The sequence below is a fragment of the Onychomys torridus genome, chromosome 8 (genome assembly GCF_903995425.1).
Source record: "Onychomys torridus chromosome 8, mOncTor1.1, whole genome shotgun sequence".
NCBI lineage: Eukaryota > Metazoa > Chordata > Mammalia > Rodentia > Cricetidae > Onychomys > Onychomys torridus.
Window position 1 is genome coordinate 1,334,767 of NC_050450.1, and position 19,148 is coordinate 1,353,914.

Genomic DNA, 19,148 nt, shown 5'->3' on the forward strand with positions numbered 1-19,148 from the left:
AGCAGGGAGGGGCAGCAGGAGGGACCGTGTCCAGCATGTATGGTTATCACCCAACAGACAAGCTTGCATGGTTAGGAAGAGGATTTTGCTGGCCAGCACATTTTCAGGTTTCTCCCAGACCAAAAACAAAACAAAACAAAACAAAACAAAACAAAACAAAACAAAACAAAACAAAACAAAACAAAACAAAAACCACCAGCCAAAACCCGGGAGAGCAGCTGCACAGACACCTCCTTAAAATGGAAATAATGAGGCTCAATACATCAGGAGGCACATTCCACCCTGATCATAAAACAAGAGCGAGAAGGTGGCTCAGGCTCTACTACACAGCCTTTCTTAGATAGGATGCTTTTAAACACTAAACACCTGCAGGGGCTTGCCCCTTGTGAACAGTTCATGGCCTCCCAGTCAGCCTTTATGACTACTGTTATTTCCGTTATCTATTATTGGGATTTTGAACAAAATTGATGGAGTAGGAGCCAGTAGAAGAATCCTGCTTGATCTGGAAATTTTCTGTAGAGAGCCCAAAAGGTCGCAGAACCAAGTTGCCAAGATCTTTCAGTTTACCTAACATCTTTTCTTTTAATCTTTCATTGCGTTCTTCAGTTTGCTTAGGTAATCTCATACAAGCTTCTCTTGCTTGATGTACCGATGGATCTTTTTCTAGTATCAATTTATAATCTTCCAGTGCTTCTTCCAGTTTGTCTCATACAACTCTGCTCTCCTCAATATTGCATGGATGTAGCTGGGGTTTAACTGGACTGCTTTGCTGCAGTCATTGATGGCCATTTCTTTCTTGTACTGTTCCATCCTTGCAGCAGCTCTATTTGGAAACAGAACAGACCGATCTTTCTGGAAACAGGATGGGCACCTCTGAAGGCCTTGGCTGTAAGAACTCTCAGCTTCTATGTGATCTCTCTTAAACTGTTCATTCCCCTCCTCCTTCAGTTCAGCACTCTCTTCTCTTCTCTTCTGTTTCTCTTCTTCTGGCATGTCTTTCTCCAGTTCAGTTAGCTATTCCTCATCTAGATCAGAACTAGCATCACCAGTGGCTTTGTCCCCGCCACAGGTGCCCCTGGCTGCCCCTCCTCGAATGAGGCACTGCAGTCATGAAAACATTCCTCTTCTCCACGGTCCTCCTGGGGATGGGCCCCATCATCCTAAAGGGAATTCTGATGCTTGAGATCAGAATCCTGGGGGCTGGCTGACTCTGCTTCCTGAGGATCTATAACTTCTCCTGACTTTTTACCCATGCTGAGTTCAGGGAGGAAGGTGAGGCTAAATGTCACACGCCCGTGAAACGCATGACGTTTCTTCACAAACTCACAGCTCCACTCTCTTCTTCTATCAGTATCTTAAGCAGTAGAGATGAGGTCAGGACTCTGAGACCAACATGGACATAATAGTGAGTCTCTTTTTTGATAGGATGTGGTTGTGGGGAACAGAAATTTTCAAGGGGAACATTTCATTGTACCATGGAGTGGAAGTGTTTCTTAACAACTTTGGTGTTCTCCCACTTTTGGATTGATTTAAGATGACTCCTGGGTTCCTTCTGCAAAGCACCCTGTTGAACCCCTGGACATTAAAGCTACTGTAGGCAGTGACCACCAGCCCTCTGCTGTGGTGACCAGTATCTTGAATGTGCTAAAAGCTGGAGCATGGGCCTAGCCTCCCAGCCAAGTTTCCTGGTTCTAGAAAACCTACGTATCCATCTTCAAAGCCAGCATGTGAGTGAGTCCATTTTCAGAAAATAGGAACAAAGATCCTCTCCTGGTGCTTGCCCTGAAAAGACAGCCAAGAAGAACAAAAGCAGGTCCTTAGCAAGTGTCCAAAGCACAGATCAATGGGGTCTCTGCTCCTGTCATTTTGCATTCATAATTGACATGGCTTTCCATGTTTGGTTGGGGGCCAGCCACCTCTTCTAAGGAAACATAACAGATTTCTCACATCACAAGCCCTGTTTTTGGTGTATCCAATTCTGCCCCTGTAATAGCCCATGCCACCTGTCACTGTGAAGGCTTCCTGGATAAGAATATCATTCTTTCTATGAAAAAAGGACAGTAGTTGTCCCTCTGAGACACAAGGAGATCTCAGCTCTGCACTAAGGAGGTGGATAAGTACTTGCCACAACCAGCTCTTGCTCAGTTATACTTTAGACTCATTCAGCACATGCCTTTCCAGAGAGATGAGGGAGGGGAAGCCAGAATTTCATAGTCTCTTGTCAGGAATGGTGTCAAGCCAGGAGTCTCGAGTCCCCAAACAACCCACATGGTCACCAGCTAGACTTGAGAGAAGGTTTTACCTGACTAGGAGGTCAAAGCCATGGTTTTATGCTCTGTGCAAGAAGCATACTGGACTCCTCCTGGCTGGGGCTGGGTCACCATGATGGAACAATTACATAACATGAGTGTGTACAGCTCCATGTTCCACGGCTAAGACTGTAGGACAGAAGACAGAGAAAAATCAGGGTTTCATAAAACCAAAGGGTATGTGTCAGAGACAAGAAAGTTAATAGGTGGGGTTAGCTCTTGAAAAAGGCTAACACATCAGGCCAATCCATTCACTTTGCAGAGGAGGAAACAGCCAGAGAGTCTTGTACCAGACACGAGGCACTTCCCCCAGGAGACCTCTCCTAAGTCACATGCTCTGAGCTCACAGAGAGAATCACATGGCCACAACACAGGAAGATTCATGTCCTTTCTGGGGTCTCCAGACCCAAGCAGTCTTTGACTTTGCAAGAGGCATGACTGGACAGTGTGCACTGGGACAAGCTAAGCAGAAAGTTATCTTTCAGTACATTCAGGAAGTGAAAAGTGAAGTCATGTCTCTGAGACTTTCTTTATATTCAGATTCATATACCAAATAGATTTCTAAAACTGGATTTCCTTCTGAAAGCACACTACAGATAGTGATCCAGGCAATAGGGGAGAGAAAAGGAGACAGTCATGCCAATTAAAACTATACAGATCCAGGCATTTGTAGGAGCTGATATTATTGTGACAACATGTAGCTCAAGTTTTCCTTGTTTGGCTCTGCTCCTGCGGCCCTGAGGCCAGATGCTTTTACCCAAGTAAACATACAGAGAATTATATTACTTATAAATTGTATGGCTGTGGCAGGCTTCTTGCTATCTAGTTTTTATATCCCAAATTAACCCATATATGTTAATCTGTATGTCACCATGTGTTCTGTGGCTTTACCTTTTGCCTTTACATGTTTCTCCCTGGAGGGCAGGCTTATGTTTTCTCCCTAGCCTTCCACTTCCCAGCATTCTCTTCTCTGCTTATTCCACCTATCCTATACTTCCTGCTTGTCTACTGGCCAATCAGCATTTTATTTATCAATCAATCAGAGCAACACATTCACAGCATCTTCAGCAACAACAACTTAACAGTTATGGATTCTGGAGTCTCAATGACCAGACAATACTCAAGGGAAGGAAAGAGCCATAATGGGAGGGGCTGCAAGGTGGATATCTTTAATGCTGTCACCTGAGCTAAAGAGGCACCGATAGGCCTCCCCTATTAAGCCTTGGACCTAGGAAACCCCAGAAAAAGAAGGGAGAGCTTGCTGGCAGCTGTACTTCCCTGGGGCTGAGCTCACAACCACTGCCAGGGGACACATTTCCTCTATGTTGTTTTTTTACCCATTTAAGTCCAAGGATGTGACTCTCTTCAGAGGCTGGCTTCCATGCTATGTGATTCCCTTCCTTCATAAACACAGTTTGGAGTGGTAGAACATCTCCCTAGCTCCCCTAGAATCGAGCTAGTCCTTTTTTGAGCAGAAAGTGATGTACATACCAAAGGTGGGGAGAGAGAGAGAGAGAGAGAGAGAGAGAGAGAGAGAGAGAGAGAGAGAGAGAGAGAGAGAGAGACCCGAGGGCGTGAGCCTGGCCCTGGGGGATAACCCTGATGTCAGGGTGTGAGGTCAGGAAGAAGATGAATCAAGAAGGGGAAGCTGCACCCCATCATCTCCAAGGCCTCTTATTCTCCCATGACTACAACTTGTGTCAGCTGGCACACAAACCAGCCAGCACAGAAGCATACAGAAGCTCTGTAATCCCCTGGTAAAGGCCCGGGAACACACAGATACCGGACACCCCATCATGCTGTTTTCTATTTAGAGGCCTTTGAGGCTGGCAGGATAGTGCTGGGAGTAGCACATAGACACCTTTACTCTTAGCCAAAGTGGTCCAAGAGGCCCGAGTCCAGAGTACAAGGCAGGCTGCTTGCTATGGTGCACAAAGGCTAGAACAACAGGCTTCACTTTGGTTCAAAAACATGGTGGATTACACACAAATATACACATAAAAATAAATTATTAAATGGATGATTTCAAAGATAGACACAGCTTGAGACAAACATAGTAATTAAATTAAATCCTTCTTAGGAAGATAGTCAGCCTTGTATATTTTCTCTTTAAGGTGGCTGTTTGATAATGTATACAAAATTCCTGTATTTCATTTTATGAAATTTCAGGAGAATCTGTTCCAAACTACTAATTTTCATTCTATACTACTACTACTACTATTTTGTTTTCATTATATATTTAGTATATAAATGTTAGTAGTAGTATTTTGTTTTTTTGAGACAAAGCTTCTATGTGTAGCCTTGGAGCCTATCCTAGAACTCACTCTGGAGACAAGACTGGACTCTAATTCACAGAGATCAGCCTGTGTCTGCCTCCTAAGTGCTGGGAAAAAGGTGTGCACCACCATTGCTCAGCTTCAAGCTAGTAATTATTAAAGGGCTGGGGTGAAATTTTCAAAATGGGAGGAAGTGTGGTAAGAGCAGGAGTCTGTTCTCTCTACAGTATATACTATAGGAAACATAAGAAGTTCAATAACTAGGATGATAAAAATAAAAAACCTCAAGAACAATAATTTTATTGCCACTGCAGGCTTTGGCTAATTGATTTTACCTTAAATAAATTCTAGAAGCAATGTATAGCATGTGTGCTTTTATGTAATGTATTTTATTACTTTGGTAAATAGCAAAGTTATAAGGAAAATATCAAAGCCCTCTATACACACCCTTTGATGAAATAACTGGTTGTAGTTTCTCCAGTCACTTCTAGTGTCTTCAAATATTGACACCTATAGTAACAATATCTGGCCATTTATATATAAATTCATGTATCTACATATTAATTACTTTAAATACATCTGTACTGACATATCTACACATTCATCAAAGTCTTTAAATCCCATCTACATATGTATATATGTATCTATATCTCACATTGTCTATGTTGAATAGCACAGTGTTCCAAAGACTAGACCTGCACTTATATCACAGAGCCATAATATCTAGAAATTTCCATATCATTCTCTCTCTGAAGGAAAAAAATGCACATTGCCCAGACAGGTGTACTTGGCAGCATTCCCTCTCTCCTGAGGAGCCCACCTCCTTTATCTCTGACCTCTGTTCTTCTGTGATGGGCTGTGAGATGCCTAGGCCTGGAACGTTGACCTCCTCAATGGAATTGGTTGGTGGGTGAACTCTTGGTGCAGATACTGGGTTTGAGGTTTTGAAAGTGATGGGGACTTGTTCCTGGCAGCAGAAACAAGCTCCCTTTGGAGTAAAGTGTGAGAAAATGCTCTGTATGGTGCTGGTCTAGTGGCAGCCAGCTGAGGCCCAGTGGAAGACTGGATGGGGTTGGTTACTTTAGGTCCTATGGCACTGGTAGCAATAGGCAGAACTGGTTTGTCAGTGGACAAAAAATCAAAGATGTGCTGATAGGAGCTATTTGAGATATCCTGAGTGTGGTCGGCTGAGTCAAGTGGACATGAGGCCTCACAGGGTAAGCTGCAGTGGTCCTGCGTGAAGCCAGGGAGAGAGGCTTTCTAGAAATAGATCTAGCTTGAATCTTGTCCAGGGCTGGGAAAGGCAGTGTGGTATGAACTTGATCCTCACAGGTGGTGGCAGCTCATCCTGGGATGGAGACAGATTCTCCTTGCCAACACTGCTCTGTGGTATCTGAGCAATACCCAGGGTTTTAACAGGGTATTCAGCAATCATATAGAACATCTTACAGTGATGTCCTGGCTTGTTCTATCTTGGGATCATTGTTGAGGCTGAAGTTTATCAGGGCCCAGAAGGAAGAGATGCCATTTTTGTCCCCACTCTTCCTTCCCAGTGCATGAAAGACCTGCATGGATGGTAACATGTGCATGCTTTGGTGAATTTGATACTTTGCAATGCTGTCATAACTGAACTCAGGTGGATTCCTCTTTCACTTGGTTTTGGGGATGGTGGCTTTCTCTTGTGTATTAACTCTGTGACTCCTGTGTTTTCCTGAAGTTGTTTTCTCTGGTCCTCTTGGTCTTGTCTTGCCATTGCAACCTAGCTATCCTGGGCATGCCAGGTGCAGATATCTGAGCTTTGCCCTACAAGTGTTTGTTGTCAATAGCCACTACACTGGCCCCAGCATTGGCCCCAGTGTCTCCTCCATCCATTTGGTCCTGGTGCATAATTTAGGCTTGATGATCTCTATGAAGCAGATGAGGTGCTTTCTGATCTTTTCTTACTCACAGGTTCAGATTGTCAGATGCTGCTGCTGAAGTATTCCTGGGCTTGATCCCTTCTCATAACTGTATAGTTGTTGGTGGTTTTTCTTTTTTTTTTTTTTTTTTGGTTTTTTGAGACAGGGTTTCTCTGTGTAGCTTTGTGCCTTTCCTGATCTCACTTGGTAGACCAGGCTGGCCTTGAACTCACAAAGATCCACCTGCCTCTGCCTCCCGAGTGCTGGGATTAAAGGTGTGTGCCACCACCGCCCAGCTGTATAGTTTTTTGGATTGGATTGTTGTGAGATTTTCCCAGTGGTCCAGGTTAGTGAGGGAGTTTCAGAGTTGGGGAAGGTGAATATCTGATAACAGTGTAGTCATTTCTTCCAAGTCAGTGCTTGAGACCATGAGTTTCTGAAGAGACCCTTGATCTTCTAGACAAAGGCTATTGCTTTGTAAGATGACATTATCAGAAGCTGGCTTCTGCCTTAGACTTCCAATATCAGTGTAGTTCAGAGACTGCTGCATGTGGGGGTTTGTCAAGAGAATAGTGGTGCACCGTGGTTTTCTTTTGTTCCCTCATAGGCATTCAGATGCATTGATTGCTCAGCAGCCATTTATCCACATTGTTATTCTCTGTTTGATCCAGGCTTGGAGCTAGAGGCAAGGCCAGGAATTCTGAAGGACTATTAATGAGGGCAGTTAATGGCCTGCCCCTATCAACTAACGATGTCTTCATGCAGGCATTCTGGAGCAGGCATTGCAGAGGTCAGGATTCTGCAGCAGACAGAATGTCTGGCCTGGAGGTGTCAATCCTTGGGACATCTCCATTTCCACCACTGAAAAAGAGTCAAGGCAGGAGTCAGTGCCTGGTAGGTGAGATGATCCCTCCTTTCTGTGCACCTCAGCGCCAGTCTTCTGTAGCAGTAGTCCAGGCATTCCTGTGACCTCTGCTTTAGTTGCAAGTGCAGCACCTCTTTTTTCAGACACTTAGTGACTACTCAGTTGTTTCTGGAGACCTGCAATATCTTGCTTTCTCAGATGTTATTGTGTTCCTTAATGTTTGTGTGGTGTGTGCATGCCTAGTGATCATGGGGAGATTACGGAATTCCCTTGCTCCGTGTTCCTCATTTGCACTCCTCCTTTTCTTTGAAAGAGTTCCTCTCATTTCCTTGGAAGTTTTCTATTAGGCAGGTTGTCTGGTGCATAATTCCCAAAACTTACCCATTTTGCCAGATTCTTTCATTTATTAGCATTACACATATGGCCCCAGAAGCTTCATTTTTTATGTGGGTTTAGGTCTGCAAACCCATCCCCTCAATCCTGAAAATCAAGATGTTTAAGTACCCTGATTTTCCTCAAGCCCCCATTTCACAGACTTTTAATAAGTGACATGAAATTTAGTTGAAGATTGTGAAATTTTGAGGATTTAGCATGATTTTGTAGTAGAGAATATGTCTACATGATCATTGACTTTGTTCATCATTATAGAACCATAGAGAAAGAGATAATTAGTAGAAGGCTCAAGAGAGAGATTGAAGGAATGAGAACAAGAGAGTGAGAAACCTAGAGAGACAGAGAGAGAGAGAGAGAGAGAGAGAGAGAGAGAGAGAGAGAGAGAGAGATTGATTTGTGGTTGCAATGCTCTGGAATCTGATTTCTACTCAGAGAAAATCAAGTGCTACCCAATGTATTATTGATGTCCTATAGAACCATGAGCAATATACTAGAGAGGAGGTGATTGTAGTGTGATGGTGCATGGGATTGACTAGCTTGGGCAGTGACATGTGTGTCTGTGGGGTGCTCTTTGGACACTCCTCAGTGAAGATTGGATGCTACTCATTGCTCTGCATTCTCTATCATTACAGACATGGAAGATGGGGATAGTGAGCTAGAGACAAACCTTACCTATCAGGACTCACATTCTTCCTCTGTATGGACTGTCCACTGCTGAATGGTAAAGTTGTGTCTGCTTTGAGTGCTGATCTCACTCCTTCCCCTCCTGGCTTTACTCACCTTCAAGACTGGTGTCTGGCATGGCGTGAGAATGTGTGAGATAGTAGATGGCAGGGGTGGAGAAAGTTTTTGTACATTCATTGGCTAAATCTCATTTAGAACAATCACCATCTCTGGTTGCATGGAGGAGCCTGACTCCTAGATTAGGACACAGAGCCATAGGCCAGAAGGCATTGCCAAAGTTTTCCAGCCATCATGGGTCCCTGGCTTTTGTGATCATACTGATAGACCTGAATGCCCTCCTGGTGGAAAGATGCCAGGCTGTATTCTTGATTTGGTACCTGTGATGGTGTTGTCTGAATAAGACTGGTAGATGGTGTTGGATAGGAAGGGACTAAGGAACAGGATCTAACATATTAAAACCCTGGGCTGTCATAGAAAAAGAATAGAAAGTGGTATTGTTGTCAATGATAGTTTCAATGAAGTCTCTGAATGAATTTCTCCACTGTCAGTGCTTCCTGTGAGATCCCACTGGACAACACCTGGATAGGAGAGTTCTGAGGTAGAAATCTGGCTCTGGTCAGTCAGTGTAGTAGGCATGGTCATGACAACAACTGGTATGTAGGCGTAGTCACTGTCCATAAGCTGCTGCTGTCAAAAATGCTGGAGTCTGATGGCAGGAGCCATGCTGAACTCACAGCTGGGGTGGAGACCCTGGAGAAGTTGCACACACTTCCTGCTGTGGGTGTGGCATTCTTTAGCACAGGCACAGAGGGCTGCTGAGCACATTCTATTGCAAAGAAAGGTGAACTTCGGAAGTTTTCTGTAGGAGGCAAGAGAAAAACGGTGAGATGGCAGTGTTGTAGTTTCCTGAGAGGAGTCTGTATGGACAGGGGTCAAAGAAACCCATCCTGACCCTGAATCCAGAGCTAGAGAGACACACAACCTGCCCTTGAAGTCGAATTAGTCAAAGAAACTCTTTAGTCCTCAACCCAAAACCATAAGACATATGCCCTGACCCCGGTGCCAGAACCAAAGAAACATAATCTATCTCTAGAATCAGAGCCAGGGTAAGATTATGCCCTGGCCCCAAAATTTGATCTGTAATACTAAAAACAAGTAGTAAATACAACACACTTTGGCCCTGAAATTAGAGCCAACTCTGCCAGTTAAAGCATGTCCTAACATTAGAGCAAATGAGGTAAAAGGGACCTGTGAAGAAGCAGTTTGGCCCTGCAATTAGAGCCAAATCTGCCCCTGACCAACAAAACGACACATCGCTGAGCAGGAAAACGAGTTAAACTTTGGGAGAAATTCTGCCCCTAAAATGAACTATATCTGCCCTTCTGCCAGTTCGGTTGTGGGAGGTACTTTCTCACCCTGGCAGAGGCAGGCACTCTCCTGGAAAACCTCATTCCAAAATAAATCTCTTTCTTGAAAGTGTCTTGGGTAAAGATCTTTATTAGCCTGCAAGACACAGAAGAACCTTACTGAGACACTCCTTAGGGGACTGAGGCGACAAAACCTTGCCAAGGCTTTCCCTTATGTGCATTTAGCAAGGCAGAGCAGAAAAAAAGCAACAACTTTTCATTGGAGCCGGAGGATATTGCTACATTTCTGCAGGGGTTTTTCCTTTAGCAGTGTGAGGCAGAAGAAGCAACATCTTGGGCCAGAGAGAAGAAGCAGAGCTCTTAAGTGAAGGCAGAGCAAGGCTCAGCTGTAAATTCTTTCTCCCTGAGAGGAACAAGATGCCATATCCTGCAAGGCGACCATATGTCATCTTTTTCCAACTTCAGGTATCTCGTGGCTTGCTGATAAGTCAGGATACCTCACCATCCAGAGCTGTCCTACGGCAGCTCTCGGCATAGCCTGGCTTCCTGTCCAATCATGACACATTTCTCTCTAAAAGTGAGCTGTCCTTTTGTGGCTTCACCATCCAGAACTGGCCTGTTGAAGCTCCAGGTATTTAGCCTGATTTCCAGTAAATCAGGTTATCTTTCCCTGCAGAGCTGTAACACTCACAAGCTGTCTTACCTACAGTTTGTACTGTCTGGGAGAGTCTAAAGCCTATGTTCCCTTTCATATCCAAAACAAAATGGTTCAGAATGACTTTTGGTATTGGAGAGGATGACTCTCACTGGATGAGCTGCCTGCTCTGCCTGAGTAGGCATAGATTTCCTAGTTGATCCACTTTAACCCTTGCTATGATCTAGACAGTGTTCTTTTTTGCCTTCCTTTGTCTTGCTCTTGTGCCTGGAACTTAAGTGTTTAGAGTTAGGAGAAGACAGCTTCTCATGACTGTGCCTTTGTCCTGTTCCCTGCATACCTTACTTTACTTATCTCCACTCTAGGTAGAGATAGATTCTCTCTATGTAGATTAGTCTGGCCTTGAAATCATGCAGATCAGCCAGCCTCTGCATCCAGAGTGCTGGTGTTGTAGGTACTTGCCATGTCTACCAGGCTTCTCTCTACTCTGAGCTTTCTTAATATTTTAAGTTTATTTTTCATTTTACATACCAACTACAGTTCTCCCTCCATCCCCTTCTCCTGCTTCTTTCTCCACTTAGCCCATCCCCATTTATTCCTCAGAGAGGACAAGGGGAATCAACAAAGTCTGGCATATCAAGTTGAGGCTTGACTGGGGTTTGTGTGACATCTTGAGATTACTGAATTAGTATCGCGTTCATCTCTGAGTAAGATTATTTCTTAATTTAATAATTGGTTAAGTTGATTCTTAAATGAAAGCTTCCTCAGTAACTGTTAATTTCTTGTAACTCTTCTAGCTGGGAATACTTGTGAGAATTCCAGCATACAATAATGTGTCAGTTCTTGTCCGGAGAACATCTGGCTGTGGAGTACCCAGCTCCAGCTGATAACAGCCCACACAACTAGTGCTCATAAGATATGGGAGATGCTTAGAGATGGGCAGAACAGATTTTAAGAGCCAGGGATTAGAACAGGATATAGTTTTCTATATTTGACAGGGAACCTTTACCTAGACTAATCTCAGCAGTGTGGTTACCTAAAAATGGCTTGGGATATGAGAATATATTGTGCCTTTTGACTTGCGATCTGTGATTCTCTGTAACATTCAGTTTCAAACCACCTTCGTGCACCTTCAGAGCCACTTGTCTTCTTTTATTTATAAATTTCCTAAATGTGGTAAGAAACAAATATAATGTGACATTCAACTGGTTATTGATATCAATATTAACTAATTAATATGAATGTCAATCAATAGAATACCAATTTAACAAGTATTTTAAAATACTGTGAAAATTGTGAAAAATGAATCTAGCTTGAGCTCCAGTTGTAAACACATTCACTTAAGTACCAAAAATGCACCTTGGCTTACACATTGACTCTTCAGCCAGTCACTCTGGGCAACCTGGTTACCCAACTACACAGAAACAAACTTGATGCCATTTGGCTTATAGGAGCATTTCTTTACTCTCAGCACTCTTGTAGCAAGGAAGTGGCAGGGGCAGAAGCAGGTCGGGGCCAGGACAATTGTAGAGACAGAGGCAGAGTTATAGGCGGCAGCAGAGGTGTAGGCAGAGGCAGAGACAGGCTGATGTTTGTGAATTCAAGGCTAGCCTGATCAACATGCAGGGTTATGGAGAGAGAACCTGTCCTGAGAAACTTAAAGCATATTAATAAATAAATGAGCTCTATTTTCTCTGTGTCGCCCTGTAAAGATTCAATGCCAAATGTCCCAGAGGCTAAAGTATAACTAGCCCTGATACTACTAATGCACAGAATGTGTCAAAGAGTTGAATGTTCAGAGGCAGGCCAGGTAGGAGGAAAACTCTGGCCATTCAAGAAATCCTGGCAGAAGTTGAAAAATGGTCTCTCACAGATGTAAAGCATGTGATGCAGGAAACAGAAAAAGTTATTTGATAAGGGGTCTTAGATAACAAGATGAAAGCTTTGTATAGATACCTCAGTAAGAGGATAAATATCCAGATTACTTAGAAGTAGATAAAATACATAGATCATAAGAAATAAGGCAATCCAGTTAGTAAATGGCAAGTAAAAAGACAGTCCTCCACATTTTAATAAAAAAAAGAGAGTAGGTACATATAAATGTTCAGGTTCAGGAGGAATCAGGGAACTGCATAGTGAACTCCTAGATGCCATCCAAGGAAACCAGAAGAGAGATGACAGACACCACCAGGGGAATCACAGGAAGAAATGCTATACACTGGTGGAGAGGATGGGAAGTTTTCCAGCCTGGTTGGATATCAGTTTGGTGGGTATTCCAAAAGCTAAAACCTGGCCTACCACATGGTTCATATATATGCCTTTCCAAAGTACTCAGGGATTGAGGCAGTAGTGTGTGAGTTACCATCATGCATTTGGAAAGGACCTGACAGGTTGTGGCTTCTGTGAGATACATGTGGCTGTGTGTTTGTGGTGAGTCTTTGAACTTGCTCCTAGTAGCAGCTGGAAGTGCCTGATTCCACGTGATCTATTTCAGTGAATGACTGGAATTTCTGGGGCTCATCAGTGTTTTTCTCTAGTCTTAAGCCTTATACTCTTAGACAATATTATCCCATGCATTTTAAGGCTCTAATAGTGGGTCCTCTCTGTGTATCTTTATTTCTCCAGGTGTGTCTCTCTGTTTCTCTCTGTCCCTCTCTTTCTGTCTCAGTCTCTCTCTCTAATGTGTATGTGTGTGTGTGTGTGTGTGTGTGTGTGCGCGTGCGTGCGTGTGTGTATACACATTTTCAGGTTAGTGTGTCCCTACAGACTCTGAAAGTCAGGGATATTTTATGGGACCTGAGGATTGCCTATTTCAGTTTCCAGTTCATGCCAGTGCTGTATGAGAGCCTCACTTTATGCTCTTGCCTTATGAGCTCACCTAGGTGCCATGTAGGAATCTTTTCAGGAGTTTATATAGCTATACTGAGCTTGTTCCTGAACCCCAGAATTATGTGCTGTGTCTAATTGTTTAGTAATAGTCACCCAGGACCTAGAATTATTATTCTGAAATGGGAGAAATATCCTTGCACTATCTATTGAACATTAACCTGAGGCATAGTCTCCTGGAAACATTTAGAGCTATTCTGACCTTCTAGGCCTACTCAGTGTGCTCATGCAGCCAGGGTACCCTTCATCTTAACACCTAGCCTCTGATGATCTGGGTCAGGTTAAAATGTTTATAAGCACCAGGAGGTCCCAGTACATAGGAGCCACAATGTGGCATCCAATGTGAAGTCCAGGATACAACCTGAGTTCCTGTGATCCCTGAGGCCTGTATTCATGGGGTTCTCTCCTTCTGTTTCTAGACCCTACCACAATCCAAATCCTTTTATTAGAAACTGAGGATGGAGCATAAGCAAGTCACAAAGGAACTAAACACCCTGCAGGATGAGAACTCCAAGGCCTCAGAGAAGTTCAGTAGATGACCAAGGAGTCAGTTTTCTATCAGTAAGTGCACATCTTGACATGGACACCATGAGTTGTGAAATGACTATCTTTGCCTTTCTTTTTCTCTGTGCTGGAGAGTCCCCAACTCTGGTTCTTAGTAAGCAGTCTTAGCTGCATTTTTTCAGACTTGTGTCTCTTGGACTCCGTTTTGCTAAGCATGAAAGAGACTGATAACCCCTATGACTATGGTCCTGGTGCCTCTAGAGACTTTAGAGAGACAAACATTTTGCACCATAAGGGAAATGTCAGGTAGCCTTAGGTGTCTGGAACTCAGGCCCAGGCTTTTCATGTCTGATTGCTGTGGAACTTGTAGATAAAATATGATTAACTTGGGTCTCCTGTTCTCACTCAGAGGGCATTTGCCCACCATTTGCTGATGTTTCCCTATTACCACAGAGAGATAAGGCCAGTTATGGACTCCTCTTTCTATTGAAGGCAGATGGATCCCTTTCGGTGTTGGGGTTCTATGTTGTTCTTTGATTCCTTCTGCCAGTAAGCATTGTCTCATTTTGTCCTTCTGAGTGCAGCTCTCATGGCTGTATAGAACTCTCGGCTTTATCTTCTTGTAAACTCTGGCTTTTGGGGTGCTGCTTCCTGGAGGCTAGCATGGCAGAAGGAGTCTGTCAGGGCCTTAGTATGTAGAGTATGTTTCCAATATCTGTACAGAAGTCACCTGATGGAACAGATCCAGTTGGAGTAGAAAGTGAACCAGAATCTGCTGGAGGATTGGGTCCTGATGAAGCTCTATCTAGAGGACTTGAAAGTGATTTGAAAGGACCAGGAAGAAGAGACAAGTGACCTCAAAACCCATCAACAACAGGCAGGAGTTTTGCTCATTTGACTGCCTGTCTGCTTTTCTAGACCTGTGCTTTTACCTATCACCTTATTCATCCTTGTTCCCATCCAGTGACTCAGCTCTTGCAATCTGGGTGTTCATTTCACTATGCACAAGAGCTTCTGGGAAGTTAGCCTCTTCTGAGAAACTGAATTATTGGCAAGCCATCTCTGTTGCTCTGCTTGTAGCTGCAGTCCAGTGTAGGAGATGGGTCAAAAACTGTTCACACACCTACATGACATTATGATAGATAGGATCCTATGCCCATAGCATTGGGTGTGTGAATTCTGGTTCCTCTGGCTCATTTGCCTGGCAGGGCTCATGTGAGATCACAGATGAAAAGGAATTTGCAAGGAGGAGATCCCTGTGCAAGTGCCAAATGGGTGCTTCTCATAGTCATGGACTTGGGAGGCCTGTGGCCTTCTCCTTTCTTTCTGCATCCCAGTGTGTTCTCTTCACTTTGCCCAGCTCTTGGTTCACAGTGACAGAAGCCTGAGCAGCAGATTGTCAGCTGTGCTTTCTGTGAGTGGTGCTGGACATTTCTTCCATCCAGCAGAATATAGTCTGTGGATCTTTGGATGATCAGCTGGAGGCTTTTGACAAGCTGGTGGTGGAAAGTGGGAGATTTAGGGCTACAGGGGCAAAATTTCAATAATGAGCTCAACATAGTCTGGCCAAGCAAATCACATTACTCACAGAAGTATTAATTCCCAAGGAATAATGGCTGAGTTGTGAGACTCTTCTGAAAGGGCTTTTATGGTTAGTCTAAACTCAAGTGCTCAATCTGCCATGATGTTTTGTTCTGCTCACTCCCTCTCTCTCTTATCTCTCACTCTCCTGTGTACGTGTGTGTGTGTGTGTGTGTGTGTGTGTGTGTGTGTGTGTGTGTGTGCGCGTGTGTGTGTGTGTGTAGTGTAGTGTAAGCATGTGGGTGTTATGGTGCATCATCATGCTTTTGTGCATTGGCTAGAGGAGACCAGTGGGTTTCTCGTCAGTTTCTATGTTGAATGAGGAATTCTTACTTCCTTGGATACTTTCTGTTTTGCCTGTCTGGCTGACCAGCAAGCTATTGGGATCTTTTGTAACTGCTTGCATTTGTACAACTGTGTGTAACTATCCACTAAGAACAAAGTCTTCTAATGAAAAGGACCTCCAAAGATTGGAGGAAAGACTATAGTTACTGCTGAGGCAGAAAGAGGTGGTCTTGCAGGTAAAGTACTTGGGAGAAAAGCTGAACCATCACTTTGAAGGCTTACAGATGAGGTAGGAGACCAAGCTGTAGGCAGGAGCCAGAGCCAAATGAATTCCATGTACCTGGGATATCTGTCTTCTATGGGCTTCTGCTCAAATGCATGGTTTCTAGCTACACTAGGGAAAGAAGACTTCAGAGAAAGGGGTTTGTCCAGTCAACAAGAAATTCTTTCCAGGAAATAATTAATTTGATACTCAGTATGCTGTAGAATAACTCTGTTTTGAGAAGGATTTTCTTGAACTGACAGAGTTTTCCCACCATAACATCCCAAATAATTGGGTTTAAAGGTGTGCACCACCATACCTGGCTGAGATTACATTTTCCTTTAGGAGCATCCCCCATAGAGAAGAGATGCCCACCTTTGAACCCTGCTGTTTGCAACATTTACCCATTGTCTGTGCAAAGTGTTCTCAAGATAGAATAATTAAGGACTTTTCAAGATGAGATAGGAAAATGCCTCAGGTGCAGGGAAGATCAGAACCTTCTTAGGAATATTCTGTAACAGATTATAAAGAGCCAGGATGCAGATTCACAGGACTAATCCTAAGGAAACCAGAAGTTTGTTTGGTCCCAGAGTGCTGGCAGGGTCAGTGTTCTCAGGCACGCATCTCAGGAAATGCAGTATCACAGGATCTATCTTGAATGTTGCACATGTTCAAGGTGCCTCCTGGACATGAGGACTCAGTTAGTCTCATGACCTTGTTCAGCTGTCCAGATGGCAAGACTGTATTATGGCTATCAATATTATTTGGTTGACTCATCATTGATAACAAGTGTATGCTCATATACTCTCGGCTATGGTATTAAGATCCTGTTGGTATTTATAAGATATTGTCCCTGAACTGTAGAAGAATGTTCTATTCTTTCTAGTAGAAAGGACATCATAAGGTGCTCAGTTTAAGTTATGGCATGTATTTAGGACTGAGAAAAGTTCTAGGCCCAGGTACTCTGCTGTGATCTTTATTCCTTCAGGGTTGAAACAATGATATCAATCAAAAGATCAATGTCAGGTCAGCATGCCTGAGGTTGTGGGAGGAAGTAGCCCCCTCCAGACCTGTGTCTTAACTACTTCTCTCTCTAGGTCCAAAAACTTCACCCTGAGATGGAATGAGCCACAGCCTAAGATGAGCTCTACTTGTAGAAGGGGGCTCTACAGCAAGAGCCACCTGCTTGGCCCCACTCACAGCATCTACTGAAATCTGGGGATACATTGTCTTCTTCAAATTTGGTTTCCATTGTGGAATAGGCCTTGATTATGCCTAGCTAGTGACACATTATGGTGGCTTCTAGTTCTTGACTCTCTTTCCTTCTTGACAACACCTTTTGTGAGAATTGAGGAAGTCAAAGGAAACCACAGACAACTAGAGATCATGACCTTCATCATCTTAGGATCTAGGCCTCCTTGGAAAAAGACACCCATTTGTAGCTGTGAACCCAGAAGGGGGATAATACCTTATTCTTCGGGAGAACATGTCATATAAAGCCTCAAAGATGAATGCCTATACTCCTCTTAAAAAAGCTTTTATAACTGGTCTTCTTACCATGTCTCCAAAGGCAGCCAGAGGTTGTAGATCTGTGTTGTTCTCTCTGAGTAAGAAAATCCTGTTTATTTTCATTGTTCTTTAGTTTTGGGTTTATGCTTTTGTTGTCTTGTTTTGATTTTGGTTTTATTAATTTGATGTAATTTTTCTTGCTATTGTTTTTCATAATTTGCTAAGGGTATTCACTGTTTATATTGACTGACCTTTTAGAGGCACTTTTGAGAAAAGGGTATTTTTATGAATTAAAAAAAGCAATTTCCAACTCTTCACACTTAAGCCCAACTGCTTTAGTCAAGAGACATGTCACACTTCTATAATCCAAGAACTCACAGACATCATGAGCCATATAGTAATATCCCAGCCATCCAGGGAGATATAGGGGATTGGTGTCTTGGGTGTGGATAGTTTGCTTTATTCAACAGATAAATTCATGATGGAATTGGTATGGATACTATATCCATAATGTCATGTATTTAGCTACCCCTAATATATGGTATTCTATAGAGACACTTTCATGAATTGGTCATAAATACAAAAATATTGAGAAAAACAACTTTATTGCTCTATAGACCCTCAGGCAATAAAAACATTCATTAAGGGGAGTATAAAAGAATCAGGAGACACATAGCTATCCGCCCCAGTCTTCCTTGCAATACAGCATCAGTGATAACCACACAACAGAGATAAGGACCTTCCAAGTCACTTTGGGAAATAGCTTTTTAGGGAGGCTGCAGATCTTTCCTTGCATTTGCCCCACATGCTTGCATTTCCCATAGAGGCCAGAAGAGGGCATTGGATTCCCCTGAACTAGATGGTTGTTATGTGCCATGTGAGAGAGCCATCTCTCCAGCTTCTGTTGTTGGCTTTGGGTGTTCAAACCCTATGAGCTGTATTAGTTAGACTAGATAACTCCAACCCCAAGTGAGATGTTTCTCAAGACATGTAGAAACAGATACAGGAGGAAAGCATGCTAATTGTCTTATGCTGTCAGGCTTCTATGCAGGGCTCCAGTATCTGCACTGATCTCTATGGGTTCAGGATTGTACCCCTGCATCATGCATTGTCAGTGTTGGAGCAGATCTGTCACCTTTCATCTAGGACAACAAGGTAGATTAGGCACATCTGATGAAAGGCAAAATTATGATGTCTTTCCTTGGGCCTGGATATGGGTTAAAGAATCTTTGATAGCAAGAAAGATTTACAGCTAAGCAGTGTTGGGAGGAAGCACCAAAGCTGCATAGAACCTGCAGCAGATGACACATGCTTCTTCTGTTGGAGAGCATGCCCTTGCAAGCCTGGCACATGAGAGGGACAGTTGAAGCTGCTATTGGCCATGGCAGATCTCAGAGAATATTGAGGAAGGGTTTCTTACAGGTGACAGTTTATAAATGTAGAGCACCTAGGAGTGGATTTGACTTCTTAGACTGTAGGTGAGAGTTCAAGTGTGGAGGAAGTAACTCTGTGGGTTCCCAGACAGGTGCTGACAAACCCTGTCTTTTACAAGCTCACAAACCAGAGAAATGTGGTAGAGGCATTTGTTATTCTCTGCCCAGAGCCCACCCACCTTCTCTTTCTGAGCTGACCCTGACACAGAAAGGACCATCTATAGTCACACTGGTAGCAAGG

The 19,148-nt window shown here is 43.5% G+C and overlaps 1 pseudogene; it reads right to left on the reverse strand.

Moving 5' to 3' along the window:
• Positions 1-265: 265 nt before the first annotated feature.
• Positions 266-19,148, reverse strand: part of LOC118590294 — a 64,631-nt pseudogene continuing 45,748 nt past the window's right edge.